Here is a 19846-nt window from a genome sequence, read left to right as displayed (position 1 = left end):
TGGGAGTGGTTGTCCCACAACAACTGGAGGGCCACAGACTCCCCATGCCTGTGTTAGAAGAATTAAAAAGGGTTCTGCAACAAAAAAGTGGACTAAACCTCCCCAAAGTGATATTAGGAATCACTGAACTAGAGAAATGTAATAAAAAGGGGTATAAGTTTTGGAGTGGTTCACTCAGGACTTCAATCCCATCCACTGCTGAATTACTATATTGACAAAACCAGTTTGTACTTGATGATATATGCATGATTGATGGGCTTATTATTAGTGTGCCTGCATTCTGTATTGTTTAATGGACAGCTTTCGATACAGATGCCTTAATTCATGCAGTATTACTGTTTGGTGTTTCATAATATTTTGCAGGCTGGAGGGTTGTGGCATACAAATGAAAACCTCAGCATCCTTTTTTTCTGAGTTTCAGGTCCTGCTGTGTTTTAGTTCAGTTTGTTAAGATGTGGCTCATTAGAATGGCTTGTTTTGTGATGGGAAAAGAAAAGCTTCTCCAGATGTACACATTCATGGTGTGCAAGTAATTTTATTTAACAAAGTGCTATGGCATTCATAAAGAGACAATGGGTTCTAGCTTGAAATGATGCAATGAGGAGTTATGGATCCAAGCAATATGTTTTAGAGGGAAAGTTGGATTCTTTTACAGCTAACCACACTCTTATTTGTTGCTAGCTTAATAGGAACATTGATTTAGCACATTTAATATTGTTTCTTTATTTTATGGGGAATAAACTATCTCCACAGCAAACAACCACACATATATATGCATTTGAAACTCCGCAATTCCATTATAGATATACTTGATACTGCATACGTTTCTAGGCTTCACAAGTTAGATTCACATGAGCCAGAAACTGCTTTAGAAACCAAAGTGGTTCTTTTCATTTTGCTATTATATATATATAACAAAAAATATTCACCAACCGAAATTATAGCTGAGTGTTCTTTTATTTGTCCCCCCCCCTCTTAAGGATATGAACAATTGTTCAATGACAATTACAAATAATTTTTAAAATGATTTGCTTGATAACTTAATAGCTGATTCACAAATTAGAAAATGGGAGAAAGCATTTGCCTTTGACATGCTGGCAGGCCTTGATATTTGTGCTTTTTCCAATAAGAAATTGTATATAAATTTAATTGTAAGAAGAAGAAGAAGAAGAAGAAGAAGAAGAAGAAGAAGAAGAAGAAGAAGAAGAAGAAGAAGAAATCACTTTTTTCAGGGAGGACTCACAGGAACTCAGTTCTGGCACCTCTCAGGTGGGCACCAATGCCATTCTAAGACAACAGAGGAGGCATTAATGTTGAGTTCTGGCACTTCTTTTTCTAGATAAATAGCATAGTTGCCACAGCCACTATGGGTGCCCCCCCCCCAAAAAAAAATTTAAAACACAATAAAACACCAACAATTAAAAACTTTCCTGAACGGGGCTGCCTTCAAATGTCTTTAGAAAACAATCATTTTATTATATTAATAAAATATAATAAATTTTATAATAATGAGTAATTTCTCGCATGTGTTCTGAGGTGCTACACTGTCTTGAGAGGACTGTGCCACATAGTCCTTCTTCTATCCCTCTACACCAGATAACTGACTCTTTGTCTGTTTTAAGTAATCATAAGAAGCATCCATTTTATGAGCTACACTCCACATGAGTTCCACAAATCCCAGGGGCAGTAACATTCATCATCTCCGAGCCTCAGACTCTGGAGATCATGAAAATGGCAGCAGATGAGATCTATAAAATAATAGTTCTATTTTTCTGTGATTGGGGCTGGACTGTTTGAAACTGGGATTTGAACTGTTGAATTCAGGATGATTTGTTATCACCAAATATCATTAGTGGTCATATTTTTGACAAATCTGGCAATCACATTTGAGGTCCACATACCACTGCATCAGAGAAGTAGACAGATATTTGTTCTAGGAGTGGCATATGAAGAGCATGGTGGATCTAGCCAATAACCCACCACTCCAGCATTGTATTTTCACAGTGCCCACCAGATGCCTATGGGAAACCCTGAAGTAAAGAAGCAAAGCTAGCCTTTTTGCTAGCATTGAACTGTAGAATGAGAAAATGGATAATAGGTCAATACTAGAACATAGAGCTATGCAAAAAAAAAAATTAAAAAATGGTATCACATTTTGTGGCATGTGGACTAGAGCTGCAAATAAGTGTAGAAGGTTGGAGTTCCTGACAAAGAGCAATTTATGCCAGTGAAATTTGCAAAGAATACTGCATTCTGTACAGTGGTACCTTGGTTTACTACCATAATCTTTTCCGGAGGTCCGTTTGTAAACCAAAACAGGTTGTAACCCAAGGCGTGCTTTCACCAATAGGGCCTCCCCCCCAAAATTGTTCGTAATCCCCCCCAAAAAAAGGTTGTAATCCTAAAAAAGGTTGCAAACCAGGACACACATTTCCGGATTTGACGTGTTTGTAATCCAAAACGTATCCAAACCAAGACATGTGCAAACCAAGGTACCACTGTATTGATAATATGCTGTATTGATAACAGCTTTTTGATAACCTGCTAAGAGCTTGTGCTTAAGGATGGGAGAAACTGAGCTTGGTTCTCCTGTTTTCTCTGAACATTTGAGGGTAGTTGTGGCATTTCCAGTTTGTGACTTCACATCAACAAATTCCACAACCCACAAATGTCTGGCATTTTTTGGATGTCATGACAGACACAGTCTCTTTGCCCATCATTCAGAGTGTCTCATCAACGAACATGGGAATGTTGGTTGGACTCTGGCTTGGATGTTCCAGGGAGCTGTTTGGGACTGTGCTTGTGCAGGACTGACCCCCAGGTGCCCTTCCCCCTGGAACAGCTGCAGAGGTGGGAACCTGGTCTGACTGGACCTTGGGCCTGTTTATGTGCCAGACTGCACACCAGCATCTACTATGGGATTGTTCCCTCCAGCGGGATTTACTGCCAGGTACCCTGTGGTTCAGGATATATGGTAAGATGAGAGTAGGGGGTTTGGGTGGGTGTGTTTTTTGCCACATCATATCTTACGTTTTGGAGAATTCCTGGTGCAAAAGTACTAAAGAGGAGAGCTGGAGAAATTTTCATGTAGACATTTCCTCAGTAGCTTGCAGAAACCGAATTTCAAGTGTCAAGGGAAAGCTTTCTTTCATTTGGACCACAAACTACATGCATTCCGATGAATCCGTGGAGTTTTCTGATAATCTTTTGCAGGTGGCTAGATTAAAAAACAACAACAACATGTAATGGTACACTAAACAGGAAGACAAATATTTCCTCTGTTTGTATCTTATGCACTTGCTCATTTACCAAAGTAATATATCTTTTTTAAAATGTCACTTTTAAAGCAAAGCCCTTGAGTAAAGATAAAATAAAATGCTTGACATGTAAATTTCCAAAATCCCTACTCTATAAGCCAATGGATCAGGGCCAGTTAGTGAAAATCAGCTCTTTATGACTCTAGCATGTGGTTATTCCTATACACAAAGGTATTCTGGGTCAATGCAGATTCAAAGCAATGTAATAGGATGTGGAATGAGTTCACCAAAAACTTGAATCCAGATTGATCTGGATAGGTTTTCAGGGTGATGGCCACAGTGATACATTTCCTCTAAAGCTCTTCATTTGAAAAATAAACCCTAGCCAGCTGGGGGAAAGGGAAGGAGATGATGGTGTTACAGTTTTGTGACTGACAGCTCTACCTTCCAACTTGGCTTTACAAGGTTTCTTCAACCACAGTCCTTTTGGAAGGGATATTGAAATGACATATCAGAAGTTGTCGCATGTTTTCAGAGCTCTTGGGGAACAGCGACACTAAAAGAGTTGTGGAATATTTGGTGGCTGAGTTGATCTTATGTGATCTTTTTCTTCTAAGCCAGATCAATCCTTTCCTAAAATGTATTATGTCTCTCACCAATATAGGTAATGATTTGACATGATCTCTGCTATCGGAAATATATACATATATCTCCCAGAGCCCAGTGAATAATAATATTTTCCTAGAAAACATTGTGAATAAAATAAATAATAATACTGTTGTTTGCTGCCACAGGTTATATCTTGGATCAAGTCGTGGGAATGTAGTTGTGGCTATAGTAGAATTATATTTGATTTGAAGCATCTCATTGGAAATGAAATTAAAAAAAAACAGTGATGAAAATAACTTATGCCACATAATTTAATTTGAGTCATCCTGGCTTTTTTTACAACACTGAAATAAAGACGAAAGTAATTTTATATTTTCAGCTCAAACTAATAAGAAAATGATTTATTAGATTTTAAAGTATTTTAGGGCGGTTTGACATTTAGATAATATTGTTTTCTCTATCTATATACTTGCTTGCCGAAAGAACTTGTAGGTCATAAACCTTTGCATTAAGCCTTTCATATTGGTAGAATTGATGTTCTGAATGGGTGATGTTAAAATGTATAGTCAAACCTGAGAATGTGAGGGAGATCGTACGCCCACCCCACCCCACCATGTGACAAGACACCTCTGAAGTTCTGGGGTACATGTTCTTTTTGTGACCGTGGAGAATGTCAAACTCCATTCTTATTATTGGATATTTTACCGGAATATTGCCATATATTGTTGGACTCTAAGTCCCATCAGCCAGGGCCAGCATGTCCCAATGATAGGAGATGATGGGAGTTGTAGTCTAACAATATCTGGAGTACCACAGTGGGTACTGAGAACCAATGTACATTTTATGCAGTATGGTGTGTAAGAAAAGCCCAGTGCCTATTTCATTGCTAAAAAGCAGCATTAGGAAGAGATAATTTCCATCAATGAAGAATCAGAAATGATGGTGGAAGCTGGTTCTTCTTGCCCGTGGGTAGGCAAACTAAGGCCCGGGGGCCGGATCCGGCTCAATCGCCTTCTAAATCCAGCCTGCGGACAGTCCCGGAATCAAAGTGTTTTTACATGAGTAGAATGTGCCCTTTTATTTAAAATGCATCGCTGGGTTATTTGTGGAGCCTGCCTGGTGTTTTTACATGAGTAGAATGTGTTCTTTTATTTAAAATTCATCTTTGGGTTATTTGTGGGGCATAGGTATTCCTTCATTGTTATTTTTCAAATATAGTCTAGTCCCCCACAAGGTCTGAGGGACAGGGGACCAGCTCCCTTCTGTTCTTGCCTATCACTTTCCCGCTGCAGACTGGCATCCAACACCACCACTAAATCTGATGTGGAAGGAACAGATTGAGAGGAGACAGTTTGCAGGAGGGAAAAGGGGAAGAATGTTGCTCTGAAAAAAATTGCCACACCGGCAGAACATTTTCCTTACTGCTGTGTTGAATAATACCCAGTGTATTTTTACTTATGCTTTTAAATACAGTGGTACCTCAGGTTAAGAACTTAATTTGGGGTCCATTCTTAACCTGAAACTGTTCTTAACTTGAGGTACCACTTTAGCTAATGGGGCCTCCCGCTGGCGCTGGGTCGCCGCCGTGCAATTTCTGTTCTCATCCTGAAGCAAAGTTCTTAACCCAAGGTACTATTTCTGGGTTAGCGGAGTCTGTAACCTGAAGAATCTGTAACCTGAAGCATCTGTAACCTGAGGTACCACTGTATGCTGTAAACCGCTTGGAGACCTTTTTGTTTTAACAAGCCACTAAGAAGTTCAATAATACCAATATTTTATTTATTGAATTTATATATCGCTCTTTACCTGGAGGCTTCAGGGCAGTTCACAGAATAATTGCAATAAGTGAGCTTGGGAAGGGGCCAGAACTGAGGGGCAAAGCACATTGAATTGCATGCAGAAGGCCTCAGGTGCAATCCCTGGTGTCTCCAAGATGGTCCAGCCAATCCAAAACCCTGAAGAGTTGTTGCCAGGCAACGTGGTTATATGGAGCTAGCTGGACCACTGGTCTGACTCAGCAGCTTCCTATGTTCCTAAGAGAATAATAATGTGTGAAGTGAGCAGCCATAAACATCTAAATAAAGTAGGATTCTCTGTTAAATGTTTTGTTATACAAAACACTTTGGTGAGGCACATTTATGATTACCATAACTTATATTTACAGAGCAGGTAGGATTGTACTAGCTGTGCTCAACTTGTCATTATGATGGTTGTTTTTATTTTTATTTTTGCATTACCTTATTTTTGTTCTTGGTGGTTTGCTTACTGTAAAACTAGAAAGGGGGGTCGTTTTAAGCTGGCAGTTTAGAATGTCAGACTGAGGGGCTTGGCTGAGCCATGAGGTTCAAAGAGATTAACCTGAACTCAGCTGTTTGCCTTACTGATCTCATACCAGCTGAATGTGTGGCATTAAGATGTCAATAGCACAACAGAATTTATCTAACAGTTTCACCATTGACATCATCCTTTGAAGGTATGGGCAATTGCTTCTCTTGACACATCAAGATGTATTTCTTTATTGTAAATGGTCATAGGATGTAGAAAGAGAAGTTTGAACTTAAAATGAATCAGATAGTGTGTGTGTATTTAAAAATTATGGTTATATAGATATATTTCTACTTTGGATTTTAATTTCAGTTCTGAGTCCCGTCCCATCCGCCTTCCCATACATTATTATCTAACTATTATTTATTATCTAACTATTATCTAAAATTTGCACCATTCAACAAGAGCGTAAGTATTCTCTTCAGGGCACGAGGCAGGTATACATCAGTCTGAAAACCAGCAAACTAGATAATTTACTCATTTATTTAATTCTAGTTAGAAATTGCTTCCTCTGAAATTTCTTGAAGTGATTGCTAAATTCTCTTTCATTGTCCACAAAACATATTTTAATTCAATCTATAACATGAATATTCAGGCCCCTAGTTTATGTATATTTATCTACTTTCTGTGGAAGGCTTAACAATATTTGATAAATAACAACAGACTCTGCATTCATCCAATGTGTGCCTGAAAGGAGATGTACAGGAAAGGGGAACAAAAAATTATCTACTTGTCATTAGCATTTGAGGTTCCACCAGAACACTTTCTGTATAACATCATAAATGGCAATATTTGTCAAATGAAAACAGATAAATTTTATTCAGTGAACAAGTAACTCATGCCGATATTTTCCTTGGGGTCTTGTGGGTGTCATGATCCAGGAAGGGTTGGGAAACCAATTCATCAGAACAGGTCTGCATCCAAACATTCAATCCAGATACTACACCAAACTGCAGGAAACAATTGCTTAGCTCCTTGTGTGATTTTGTCATTGGGAGACAGAGGTTGACTGGAGATTTGAACCCAGTTTTCATTTACTATTGTGTGACACACTAACCACTATATATCACTGCTGTAGAAATCCAGCTCTGAATTTTCATTTTAGAGTTTCCAGACGTGATTTTTTGCAGTGACAATGTCATGCCCACAATGGAGGAATTCTCTTCCAAGGAGGATCTGGAGCTCCCCAAAGCTAAGATTGAAGAGGTGCAGCCCACGTCAAGGGACTGTGAGGCAAAGCAAGGGGATCTGGGGTCTTCAGGGGTCATGGCTATCCAACCTGCTCCTCCTCCAGTGTGGTGTAGTGGTTAAGAACGGTGGGCTTGTAATCTGGTGAACCGGGTTCGCTTCCCCACTCCTCCATATGCAGCTGCTGGGTGACCTTCTCTGAAGTCTCTCAGCCTCACTCACCTCACAGAGTGTTTGTTTTGGGGGAGGAAGGGAAAGGAGATTGTTAGCCACTTTGAGACTCCTTAAGGGGAGTGAAAGGCAGGATATCAAGTCCAAACTCTTCCTCCTCCTCCTCTTCCTCCTCCTCCTCCTCCTCTTCTCAAGACACAAATAGCTCCACAGAATCAGGTGGAAGTTAAGAAGCCACCAGACACCGGAACCTGCCAGACACCAGAGTGCCCACTTGAGGAACAAGGACTCCTCTGGGGTAAAGGGATATTCATGAGCAAGTCGACAAAGGCATCTCGGATCTGCAGCTGTTCTCAAGGCAGAGCTCTGACAACTCAGGCTTAAAAGTCTTTGGTTCCCGGTACAGAGTACTAGAACAATGCCTTTACAGGAGCTCTGTGGCCTGTGTTCCTTGTTAACTAGCTAGTCCTTGGACCCAACTTCTGCCCCTACTTCTGGTTTTGCCCCTGTGTTTGAGTTTCTGGAAGACTATGATTCTGGGACTGCCCCCATATACTCTCAGGTGTTCTGCTATGTGCCACCTGGGACAGGGCAGACAGGCAGTATTACAGGACTGAATTTCTCCACCACCAACAAATGCCAGATTCCTTTGGAAGGGATGTAATTGGGTGGTAGAGCACATGATTGACACACCGAAAGTTGCTGTTCAATCCCTGAGATCTTTTGATGGGGCAGGGACAGCTCCCTCTCTGAAATATTAGGGAGCTGCTTGCCTGTATGTTTAGACCAAGCACTAGGGAGTCTGTGGCCTCCAGACGTTGCTGTACCCCAACTCCCATCAGCACCAGCTAGCATATCCCATGGCCTGGGAATGGCAGTCCAACAACATAGAAAGTGTCACAGACTCACCATCCTTGCAAGAAGGGAAACTTTATAAGGGTAAAGGTAAAGGGATCCCTGACCATTAGGTCCAGTCGTGACCGACTCTGGGGTTGCGGCGATCATCTCGCTTTATTGGCCGAGGGAGCCAGCGTACAGCTTCCAGGTCATGTGGCCAGCATGACTAAACTGCTTCTGGCGAACCAGAGCAGTGCAAGGAAATGCCGTTTACCTTCCCGCCAGAGCGGTACCTATTTATCTACTTGCACTTTGACGTGCTTTCGAACTGCTAGGTGGGCAGCAGCTGGGACCGAGCAGTGGGAGCTCACCCCGTTGTGGGGATTCGAACTGCTGACCTAGGCTCTGTGGTTTAACCCACAGCGCCACCCGCATCCCTTAATCTTTATATAGCTAATTGTATAACATTACTACCTGAAAGTGTATATTATCTGCAGGCCATAAATCAGTATTTTTATGACATGGCAGTTATTTAATAGATTTATATCTCCCTTCTTGGTCTAGGAACTCAAGGAGGCGTACATTGTTCTCTTCTCCCCCCCCCCCCCCGGATTTTATCACAACAATATTGTAGGCTAAAAGATAGTGACCCATCCAGGGCACTTAATGACTGTGTGGAGAGTAGAACCTGGGTCTTCTTGGCTGCAGTTTGTTTGTTTGTTTTTATTAGATTTATATACTGTCTTTCATCATAAGATTTCAGGGCGGTTCACAGAATAAAATAAAGGATAAAAACAAGTAAAACCAAACAGCAAAACAATAACCCCGCCCTTTCCACAGACACATTTAAAAGGTTATACAATACAGTGGTACCTTGAGTTACACACGCCTCAGGTTACAAATGCTTCAGGTTACAAATTCTGTTAACCTGGAAGAGTTACCTCGAGTTAAGAACTTTGCCCCAGGATGAGAACGGAAATCGTGTGTCGGTGGCGCAGCGGCAGCAAGAGGCCCCATTAGCGAAAGCACGCCTGTAGTTAAGAACAGTTTCAGGTTAAGAATGGACCTGCAGAATGAATTAAGTTTGTAACTAGAGGTACCACTGTATTGTCTTGTCTTGTGCCTAAAATTATATAATGAAGGCACCAGGCAAGCCTCCCTGGGGAGAGCATTACACAAATGGGGAGCCACAACAGAGAAGGCTCATTCTCGTGTTACAGCCCTCTGGGCCTCAAGTGGAGGAGGCACACAAAGAAGGGCCTCAAATGATGGACGCATTGTCTGGGACAGTTTATATGGGAGAGGCAGTCCTTCAGGTATTGTGGTCCTGAGCTGTTTAAGGCTTTATATAGATCAAAACCAGCACTTTGAATTGGGCCCAGAAACGACTATGCAGTCAGTGCAGTTGAGCCAGGATCGGTGTAACACTCTAACCACTAGGTAACACTGTTGTAGAAACCTCGTTTCCAACATTTCATTTTAGGAATTCAAAAATTACTGTGTAAGTCACAAAGTTGTTAAAATCTAAAAGCAAAGCAAAAAAAGCTGGTATTTAAAACAGGCCAGTTTAGAAGGAATCCCACAATTAGATACAAATTAGTTTGCACCAATAACTAGTGCAAACAGTTCTGGAGCCTATTAAATAACTAGAGGGTTCAAGGCTATCCCAAGAGGATTTCTGAAGCCAGCCTTGAGCAGAGGTGGCAATGTCTCTTGTAAGGACAGCCAAGTAGAAATACCATAGTTGGGGTTTCTGATCTCTTTGGTATGACACTGGCACGAACATTTGTCTGCCAAAGCAAATGAGGATTTAGAGTGGTAAATAACAGGGCAAAACTTGGGTGTTAAATGGCCTCAGTTTAAAGCAAAGCAAAACACCAAACCCTAACTTAAGCATCCTCTTAAAAGCCCTTCTTCCCCTCACCACTTTGAAAGGCACCTCGGCACAATCCGTGAGTTCAGCACGTATTGTCCCTTAATGGCAGGCATTACGTTTGCACAATGCCATAAATCACAACTAAAGGCTGGTTTTAAATAGGACACAGATACATGCAGGCACCACAGCTTTCTTAAGTGATACTTAGAGAGAGAGAGAGAGAGTCAGAGAAAGAAAGAAAGAAAGAAAGAAAGAAAGAAAGAAAGAAAGGGCAGTGGGAGAGAGAGAGAGAGAGAGAGAGAGAGAGAGAGAGAGAGAAAATATCCTGGCCCATCGTCTCCAAATAGACTAGACCTAGCAGAGAATGTCCCATTTCAGTACTCACTGAGCTTCACTGAAGGATATTTTTATAAATACTTTTTTTAAAAAAAATGCTTACAGACTTCAGCCCCTAACCAGTTTAATTAGGATTTAAATACCTTGTGGATTCCTCCCTCCCTCCCCCACCCACCTCTTGGCATTGTGAAAATCTGGGTGCACATCATATCATCTCTATCCCCTCACCATTGCCTACATAGGCACCCTTTCTTCCCTGTTATTTATTTAGGGTTGTTTAAAAAACCAACCCACCCACCCCCCACAAAAAAACCTTATTGGTGCATAAGCAGAAAGATAAGCAGGCTTACATGCAAAGACCTGCAATTACTGTCCCTGATTTCACTGTGAAAACTTTACAACGGGTCACACTGAAAAATCTTCCTCTACCCCTCCCACTCCTTCTAAGAGAACAAAAAAAAATCCATCAAATTAACACATCAATGAGTTGATTGTAATCTCCAGGGTTCAGTGTAGCACTTTCTAGCCTCTCAGACAGGAGGCCAGCATGATTTATCAATGCAAACCTAATAGCATCAATATGAATCTAACTAAAAATCAATATTTCATTACCAAATTGTTAGTGAGAATGAAGAAAAATTGCCAGAGTCAAAGCATTCTCTAGGGTAGGAGCATCTGGAGTTCAATGTGACAAGATGAGTGATGCATGACTCGGGGCCTAGGGAAGGACACCGGGAGGACAGGCCACTACGTAAGGCCGGAGACTCATGAAGAAAGCTCGCTTCCTCACTTTTTTTTATTTTTTAAAAACGCTTTCTCTAAGAGGCAAAGAAAATGTCTGGGAGAGGGAAATGGAAGATGCTAAGGTTATTTACTGAAACAAATGCAAAACAACAGATGCAATTAAATCCAGGGTGCTGAATAAAACGGAGTCTGCATTCACGGTGTCATATACACACCCAACTTTCTTGCAAGCAGGGTGATGCAAACACGAAGGGCAGCCATGGCAAAAAGCCATCAAGCTCTGGAACCAGATTCTGAATTTTAACTACCGTACAGCCCAATCTCATGAGTTGCTGGGCTGAGGATCATGTGACGAATCTTCAGCTGCAAGATATTGTCATAGCGCGATGCTACAACTGATAAAGTGTTGTGCCGTTGACATGAACAATTGGGGGGATATGAGGCTGCTTTCCACCATTGGCCAATCTAGCTCAGCACCTACTCTGATTAGCAGTGGCTCTGAAAGGTTTTGGAGAGGAGCCTTTCCTAGCCAGGGATTGATCCAAGAGCTTTCTTAATACAAAACATGTGTTCTCCATGTGCTGTGATCCTCTGATTAAATGTTCATGCAATACTCCAACACTTGGGCAACCAAATACTGTACTCAGGCAACCATGGTGCTACATTGGCCTCAGGAAGACTCTCACTTTCATGGTCTGGTAGCAAATAAGCAGCCACTGCAGATCTTTTAGGGCTGGTGTAATATGAACCCCATAGGGACGCGGGTGGCACTGTGGGTTAAACCACAGAGCCTAGAGCTTGCCAATCAGAAGGTCGGCGGTTCGAATCCCTGCAATGGGGTGAGCTCCTGTTGCTTGGTCCCTGCTCCTGCCAACCTAGCAGTTCGAAAGCACGTCAAAGTGCAAGTAGATGAATAGGTACCGCTCCAGCGGGAAGGTAAACGGCGTTTCTGTGCGCTGCTCTGGTTCGCCAGAAGCTGCTTAGTCATGCTGGCCACTTGACCTGGAAGCTCCCTCGGCCAATAAAGCGAGATGAGCGCCGCAACCCCAGAGTCAGCCACGACTGGACCTAATGGTCAGGGGTCCCTTTACCTTAATATGAACCCCATTTGATTGTCCCGCTCCCCACGCACGGCCACATTTTGCACAAGCTTCTGGGTCATCTTGACAAGGAGCTTTACATAGTGCTGTAATCCAAATAAGAGGATACTAGACAGTTAACTATTATGCCTCTCTATCTTGGCCCAATAAAGGCCACAGCTGATGAACCAGCTGAAGCTGGAAATAGGCATCCTTTGCCATTAAGCTAGTTGGGTCTCCAGTTACAGTATAGAATTAAGGAGTGTCTCCCAAGTAGGGGTGGGCAAATCTGTCCATTCTGGTTTTCTAGGTTTGTCATTTTCCCAATCCTAAATTCGGTTCTCCACATGTCTGTGGCAATTCACATTAAAAAAAAATTCATGAAAATTCGTGAGCATTTTATTTCAAGCTTGTCCCAATAAGCAAGTTTTTTGATCCAGTTTTAACAAATATCTGCAAGCACTTTCCCCTAATTTAATGGAGTTTCTTATTTTGCTTTCATAAATATAAACGCTTTTAATGTACATTTCTCCCTAGTATATGCACTTGCTGCATACTGTTTGGTTGGAGAACAGCATCACTAAATTCAGTAAAGTACAAATTTCAAAAGACAGCTGTGTTTTGGTTTGCTTGTTGGTTCATGAAGTACGGGTTAGTTTCTCATTAAAATGAAAACAAAATCTAATTTCTCTTCCACTGCTACTTGTAAGCTACACATCTGCTCCTTTGAGGAGTGAAACTCCATTCACAGCAGTTTAACATCCCGATCCTTTAGCCTCTCTCTTAGTGCCACTGAGGCAGAAATCTCACCACCAAACACAGAAACACAAGTGAGATGCCCGCTTCCTATAAGTGACTTATAACAACCACGTCTCAACAAAATCTTGAATCCCTGAGTTTAGATTAATTATAGCAGTTGGCAGTAATTCGCCCTTACTTACGGTCAGCAGGCTTGGAAACTTTGTGCACTGAAGCCTGCTCACCAAATGCAGAAGGAGATGTGTATCCTCCTACTGTGCTGAGCCTACAGCAGTGCAACAGGCCAGAACATGACAATTCATGCTTTTCTAATCCTCCATTAGAAAAGGTCCGTATAGTTAAAGCTATGGTTTTGCCAGTAGTGATGTATGGAAGAGAGAGCTGGACCATAAAGAAGGGTGATCGCCGAAGAATTGATGCTTTGAATTATGGTGCTGGAGAAGACTCTTGAAAGTCCCATGGACTGCAAGAAGGTCAAACGTATCCATTCTTAAGGAAATCAGCCCTGAGTGCTCACTGGAAGGACAGATCGTGAAGCTGAGGCTCCAATACTTTGGCCACCTCATGAGAAGAGAAGACTCCCTGCAAAAGACCCCGATGTTGGGAAAGATTGAGGGCACAAGGAGAAGGGGACAAGAGAGGAAGCTACCAGCATGAGTTTGACCAAACTGCGGGAGGCAGTGGAAGAAAGGAGTGCCTGGCGTGCTCTGGTCGGACACGACTAAACGACTAAACAACAACAACAATCCTCCATTTGTTTGAGTCATCCAGCATCCTGAGCCCAGCATATACAAAATGCTCAGTGTTATGCCATAGATAACCACAGGGGTCAGCAAACTTTTCAGCAGGGGTCCGGTCCACTGTCCCTCAGACCTTGTGGGGGGCCGGACTATATTTTGAAAAAAAATAATGAATGAATTTCTATGCGCCACAAATAACCCAGAGATGCATTTTAAATAAAAGTGCACATTCTACTCATGTAAAAACAACGCTGATTCCCGGACCGTCCACGGGCTGGATTTAGAAGGTGATTGGGCCGCATCCAGCCCCTGGGCCTTAGTTTGCCTACCCATGGATAAGAGTGTGGGCTTTTCACTTCCTTTTGAGGGTAGCAGAAGCCATGAAGCAAAGAGGGAGAGGGCAGTCGATTCTTCCCTTCCCCTATCTCTGCTTGCTTCTCAGAAACTATAGCCTGACTCCAAGGTCTCCCTCCACAAATGGGCTATTGTTATGGAGCAGCAAGCAAGGCCAAGGAGTGGGCAGGAGTGGCTTGACTCATTCCCTTGCTTGCAATCTGCTCCTTATGCTACCATAACACCTGGCCTCTGCATGCAGAAAGCAGGATTTCACCCTTTCTTTTCAAATGCAAGATTATTTTTCCATTGTATTTCCAACCGGGGCTTTAAGAATACATTTCATGTCAAAATGTGTGACCAAATGGAGAGAATGACTAAACCTAGTTTGACTTAATGCTTAGGGAAAAATATCCTCCAGGTGCCTGTTTTCCAATTCTGGCAGGAAGTAACCCTTATTCTATAAATTCCCATTTTATTAGTAGCTCTCTCGTTATTTAGTGTTCCTGCTCATGCAGAATGCCAGTTTTAGAATTGTAATCTTTTCATTACTTCAGTGTTTTTGTTGCCTTATGAGTTTGCTCCAATCTGTGGTGGAATTTTCCCTTCTCTTGAGGCCCATGCACTTTCTTTTAATTTTTTAAAAAGTTAAAATCCGAGAGTTCTTCCTTTTTATGAGGTATTTATAGTGTCCAGGCTTAAATGTGTCAGTTGAAATATATATATTTCTCTCTAGAGTTTTTCCTGGGGTTTGAGGGTAGAATGAATAAATGATTTTTTTTTTACAGATTACATGGAGACTTTGGGATGCAAAGGATATATTCAATAAACTCCAAATAAACTGTAAAAAATAATCTATAGCCAATGTGCTTATAAGTCCAACATATGGTAATTATAATTAAAAGGACATTTCCTCAAACTACAGCCTAATTGGTTTTTTAAAAAGCCAAAACAAGCTCCCCACCAGCAGAGGGAACATAAGAAATATTTCTTATACCTATGGGATTTCAAATTATTTACTAAACTTTAACTTCTATATCTCATTCCCTTCTAAGCCATTGCTTACTACTGCCTTACAGTTTAAGCATTAGTTTTCTATTTTGAAGTTTAGTGCTCCACAGAATACTGCAAGATTCTTAATGTCTGTAAATTTTGATTTGCAAACTTTAAATTTTGATTTACATCGGGGGGGGGGCTGGCCTATAAGCTTAGACCCAATGAACCAAGTGGGGTGCATGCATGTGACAAAATATCTGTGTTGTGACTGCATATTTTCAGCAAAACTAGAGATAAATGGGAAATCGGGAAAATTAAAAGGGGAATGCAAACAAAACTCTGTGCTGAGTAGCTTTATTCAGCCCAGGAGGAAAACAAGATACTTGCATCCCTTGTGACAGGATTATTCTGTAGCGCAGGCCTGGGGAAACTGGAAGTAAATGTGGCCATCCGGGTCTCTTTGTCTGATGCATGGGAATCTCTGCATTCCACCCACCTCTATCACCAGCCTTGTTCTGTGCCCTTCTCAGGTGCTTTGTGCGGCTCGAATGTGACCTTGCCTTGCGGCAATGTTGCTTTCCTACATGGAGACAAATGCATCTGACTGGAATGTAGCCTACTATACAAAGGTATGAGTTGCCACTGTTGCCCTGCTCACTTTTACCCCCGGCCCTGCCTACCAACGGCATGCAGCCCTGGGGAATGTGGCTGAAAAGGCTTCCCCACGCCTGCTGCAGTGCAAGCTTTAGAAAGCCAGGTTTGTGAGCCCAAGCGCTAAACCCTGACCCCGGTACTCACCACCCAGAAATGAGACATGACCACAATGTATGGGTTTAAAATTAGGCCACCGCTTTATTGAATTCAGGTGTAGGAACCTTGGCTTAGGCCTTGGAAGGTATCCCTGTCATACCCAACAGGGGCTGAGGATGCGCAGGGCAGTCAGGTGTTGTGGGAGGGGACTGTAAAGTGTGAACTTACACAGCGTGCCCTCCCACTTCACCAAAGCCGGAAGTTTGACCTATATGCCACCACACTAGGGACAGTGACTTCCACAATCAATCCTTTAACGGGCCCTGCAAACGCCACCACATGGGGGTGCATCATTATGCCGCCCCCGACTCACAGATAGATTATAGAATACCGACCAAGGCCTAAAACTGCCAAAGTTGTGACGAATTGCTACAGGGAAGGCAAAACCTGCCAATGCAGGGAAATTCCTTCATGGTTCTGAATACAGCAACCATCTTATGACAATAGCAGCATCCGCTGACCTAGGAAGCAAGAGGTTAACCTGCAAAAGAAGACCATGTTATATTTTAGGCAGGCTTGGGTGGGTGAACCTGGAAAGAAAACCAAGTGAGCCTGGGCCAAAGAGCATCGGCTGAAGAGGGCCTTTTCTGGCCCTTACCCAACACCCAGCTGGCAACCCGTTGGCCTGCTGAGATGGGGGCAGGGCAACGGCCACCCTGTAGCAAGGTGGGTGGCACCTGGCCAGGTAAGCCTGCTCAGTGTCGCAAACCCTGCCCACCTCTTGGAGGGGGTTGAGTGGAAATCTATGTCAGTGTAGCCTCATATCCAAAGTAAACCATCTTGTCAGGGATTTCCATTGCTACAAGAAGATTTCCCCAGTTCTCCTTCCCCTGGGCCCACTGCACACCCTCCCCAGGTCTGCTCTGGGGGGTTGGGGGAACTCTCAGAATAGATTTGGGGGGGCAACCAGGAGACGGGTGAGGGGGAATGTTCCATTGCGCAAGTGGACAACCTTGCCTTGATGGGACCAACACTACACTGGAAACAAGCCTTGGGATTTAAGCAGAGGTTGGAGAGCTATCTAACCAACAGGGGTGATGTGGTTACCGTTAAGTTTAATTGTTTAATTGCCTAAAGTGAAATGGAGAAATGCCTGTATGTATATTGCTAAGGGTTTAACACTAGAAAATTCCATTGGAATACTAAAGCTAGAAAGAGTTCTCTGAGCTTCAGTTAGTTAATAATTACTGGTAAATGTTGATATCCTCTGCTAGCCTTCATGTGAGTATCAGTCGCAAATTTCCATGGTTTTTTGCCTTGGTATTTTGTTCCTAGGAACAGTGAGAGAAAGATGTGCTAATGGTGCCTCTTAGAGTTATGTTATATTTCTAAAGAAAATGCTGAGACTATGCTTTAATATGCATATGCTTTATATAACTTTCTGGATGTATCATTGATGTTTCTGTACCTGTTTTCAAGAAGTTCTGGTTAGTAAAGTTTTGAATCTCATTTATGGTTCTGGACAATTTTTATTCTAAAAGGAATCCATTTTTATGCATCTGATGGCTTAATGCTGCACAGTATTAATATCTGCAATATTAAAATGCTGCACCCCATTTTTCAGATCCAGGGAGTTAGACTAGATGACTTCCAAGGTCTCTCCCACTGCTACAATTCTATTTTTTGTTTCAGTTGGACAAAAGAAAATAATTCAAGAGTAGTACTATTAAACACTCTGCTCCTTGATTCTCCTTTGTATGTGCATACAGAACTTTTGTTCAGATTCCTATCAGCAGATAGCATGACCTTGGATAGTAAGTAGAAGCCATCTCCTTTCCCATTGCTGTAACAAAGGGTGAAGAAATTGTGGGATGCACTTATGCAGAAATTAACCTATCAACTTTGTACAGACAGCGGCTTGGATGCCTCTCATTCCTTTCATGCTATTTGTTTTTTTGTTCCTTGGTTTGTAGATATAAAAAGCAAGTGCCTCCTGTGAACAATAAGTATATTTCTTTGTATTAATTTAGATTTTCTTTCTCCAGTGTTCTAATCTCTTCCTTTCTTGTTTGATTGATGAGACTCAAGTTTAGGAGGTTTAAGCAGCTGCTATAACAACCTTACAAACTTTGTTATTTAACTTCACTCTTTTTCTTTGTTTTGTTTGATCCATTCTTTTTACATGGTTGTGTTGATCACAACAGATGTGTTTTCATTCCTGCTGTAACTTTTATGTACAGCATGCATGTCATTTGGTTTTCAGTTTCTAGGTAAAATTCGATGTTTAAAAAGGTAAAGAGACATTTCAGTTCACTTCGATGATGATCACCAGTCAGGATATACAATGATGTCTAATGTTGTTTTACCTTTGCTTTGAATTTTTTGTGCTCGAATGAAGATGTGTAGTTCAAAAGCTTGCATACAATAGCAATGTAATCTTTTGAAGTAAAATGCACTATAGGATGACAAAATGCAAAGATGGATAGACCTCCAGTTTCTTTAAAAATCACACTGAACAGGAAATTCCAGGTGGTTTGGTGTGAATTTTCGCCTAGATTTAAAATGAAATAGGTTTGCAAGTTATTGCATAGGCAGGACAGAATAAATTTATGGCTGAGCAAATGTAAAAATGATGCAGATCAGAAACAGCCCCCCATTCCTGAATCTTACTTTTAATTCCCTGTTACTGTCTATTTAAAAGTCACCCCTTTTGAGCTCAGTGGGACATTCTTTGATGAATAGGATTGCAGCCTAAAGAAAGTTTAAGATTTCAACAGTGTAAAGTACATCTGAAAAAGAGGCTATCTAGAAAATCATAATCTGTATGTATGGACCTAGATCATGGCTAATATTTTTTTACTGATTAGTTTGTAAGAATAAAATATCTATTTTGTTCCAAGCTTCCATTTTCTGTTTTCTTTTTACCTTCTTTCTCTCAGGTTATGTTATATACTTGATTCCATTTTCTCTCTCTCCGTAACTAGCTGTTGATGGCTTATCCTGTTGTCGACAGTAATGCAGACACCTAAAGTATTAGCCATAACTTTCTTTTAAAATCCATATTTCATTCTGAACGTGTATATGATTTAAGGCCAATTTTCTTTCAAAACTATGGAGATAGCAAGAGGCATATTAAAAGTAACTGGTGTGTGTGTGTGTTTTATTTTAAAAAATCACGAAAGGCAATGTATTATGTGCACTTGGCATTATTTATTTATTTATTTATATATTTGCCATTAAAATAGACATCTGTTAAAATGTGGCTGATGATATAAATGGATATTTTTTTCACAGATTTGCATTTTACAACTAGATAATCTTTTATGAATTTTCCCCATTTTACATACTTCTGTGTAAATTGTTTCACACTAAATCTGCTTAACTTTATTTATGGAAAATGACAGGTGCATTTTTATGACACCTTATACTTTGGGTCTTTATTTTGACAAATGTTGTTTTATCCTACTCGTTCGTACTTGAAAGTTTGCAATATCTATTACGTTCAAAAGGAACTTTTGGCAAAGGCCACGAATGGTTGTAGTATCTCACTTTGAAAAACCACGAAAGGAAAGAATATAAAAACAAAATCTTTAAAAGTTGCAATGCACAGCACAAGCTGGAAGTGTGGAAATAAACAAATGATGCTGCTATTTGACCCTCAAGATGTAAAGTGGGCATTCAGCACTATCACAGAGCACACATATTTCCCCAGTGGGGGAAGAATTAAACCTAACTTTGGAAGAACATGAAGCCCTCTCTTTGATGCTAACTTTGGTTTGGGCGACAACGAATTTTTTAACACGGTGAGAATGAATACTTCAAAGTGAACCAGGAAATCCCTTCAAA

At 41.3% G+C, this 19846-nt stretch overlaps 1 long non-coding RNA gene across 2 annotated transcripts in view; it reads left to right on the top strand.

The window, feature by feature from the left end:
- The first annotated feature begins 6180 nt into the window (after positions 1–6180).
- Positions 6181–19846, top strand: part of LOC310681412 — a 58066-nt gene continuing 44400 nt past the window's right edge. Inside the window, exons 1-2 of one of the 2 annotated variants that reach the window (XR_014513260.1) lie at positions 6181–6339; positions 15781–18900. This is a non-coding gene — a long non-coding RNA (uncharacterized lncRNA). Of the gene's footprint in view, positions 6340–15780; positions 18901–19846 lie in introns of those variants that run through there. The other variant, XR_014513259.1, reaches the window with a different exon arrangement.

The sequence above is a fragment of the Podarcis tiliguerta genome, assembly GCF_965153285.1.
Source record: "Podarcis tiliguerta genome assembly, chromosome: 7".
In the NCBI taxonomy this organism is placed as follows: domain Eukaryota; kingdom Metazoa; phylum Chordata; class Lepidosauria; order Squamata; family Lacertidae; genus Podarcis; species Podarcis tiliguerta.
The sequence above is the reverse complement of the archived record's forward strand: the minus strand, read 5'-3'. Positions and strand labels throughout refer to the sequence as shown.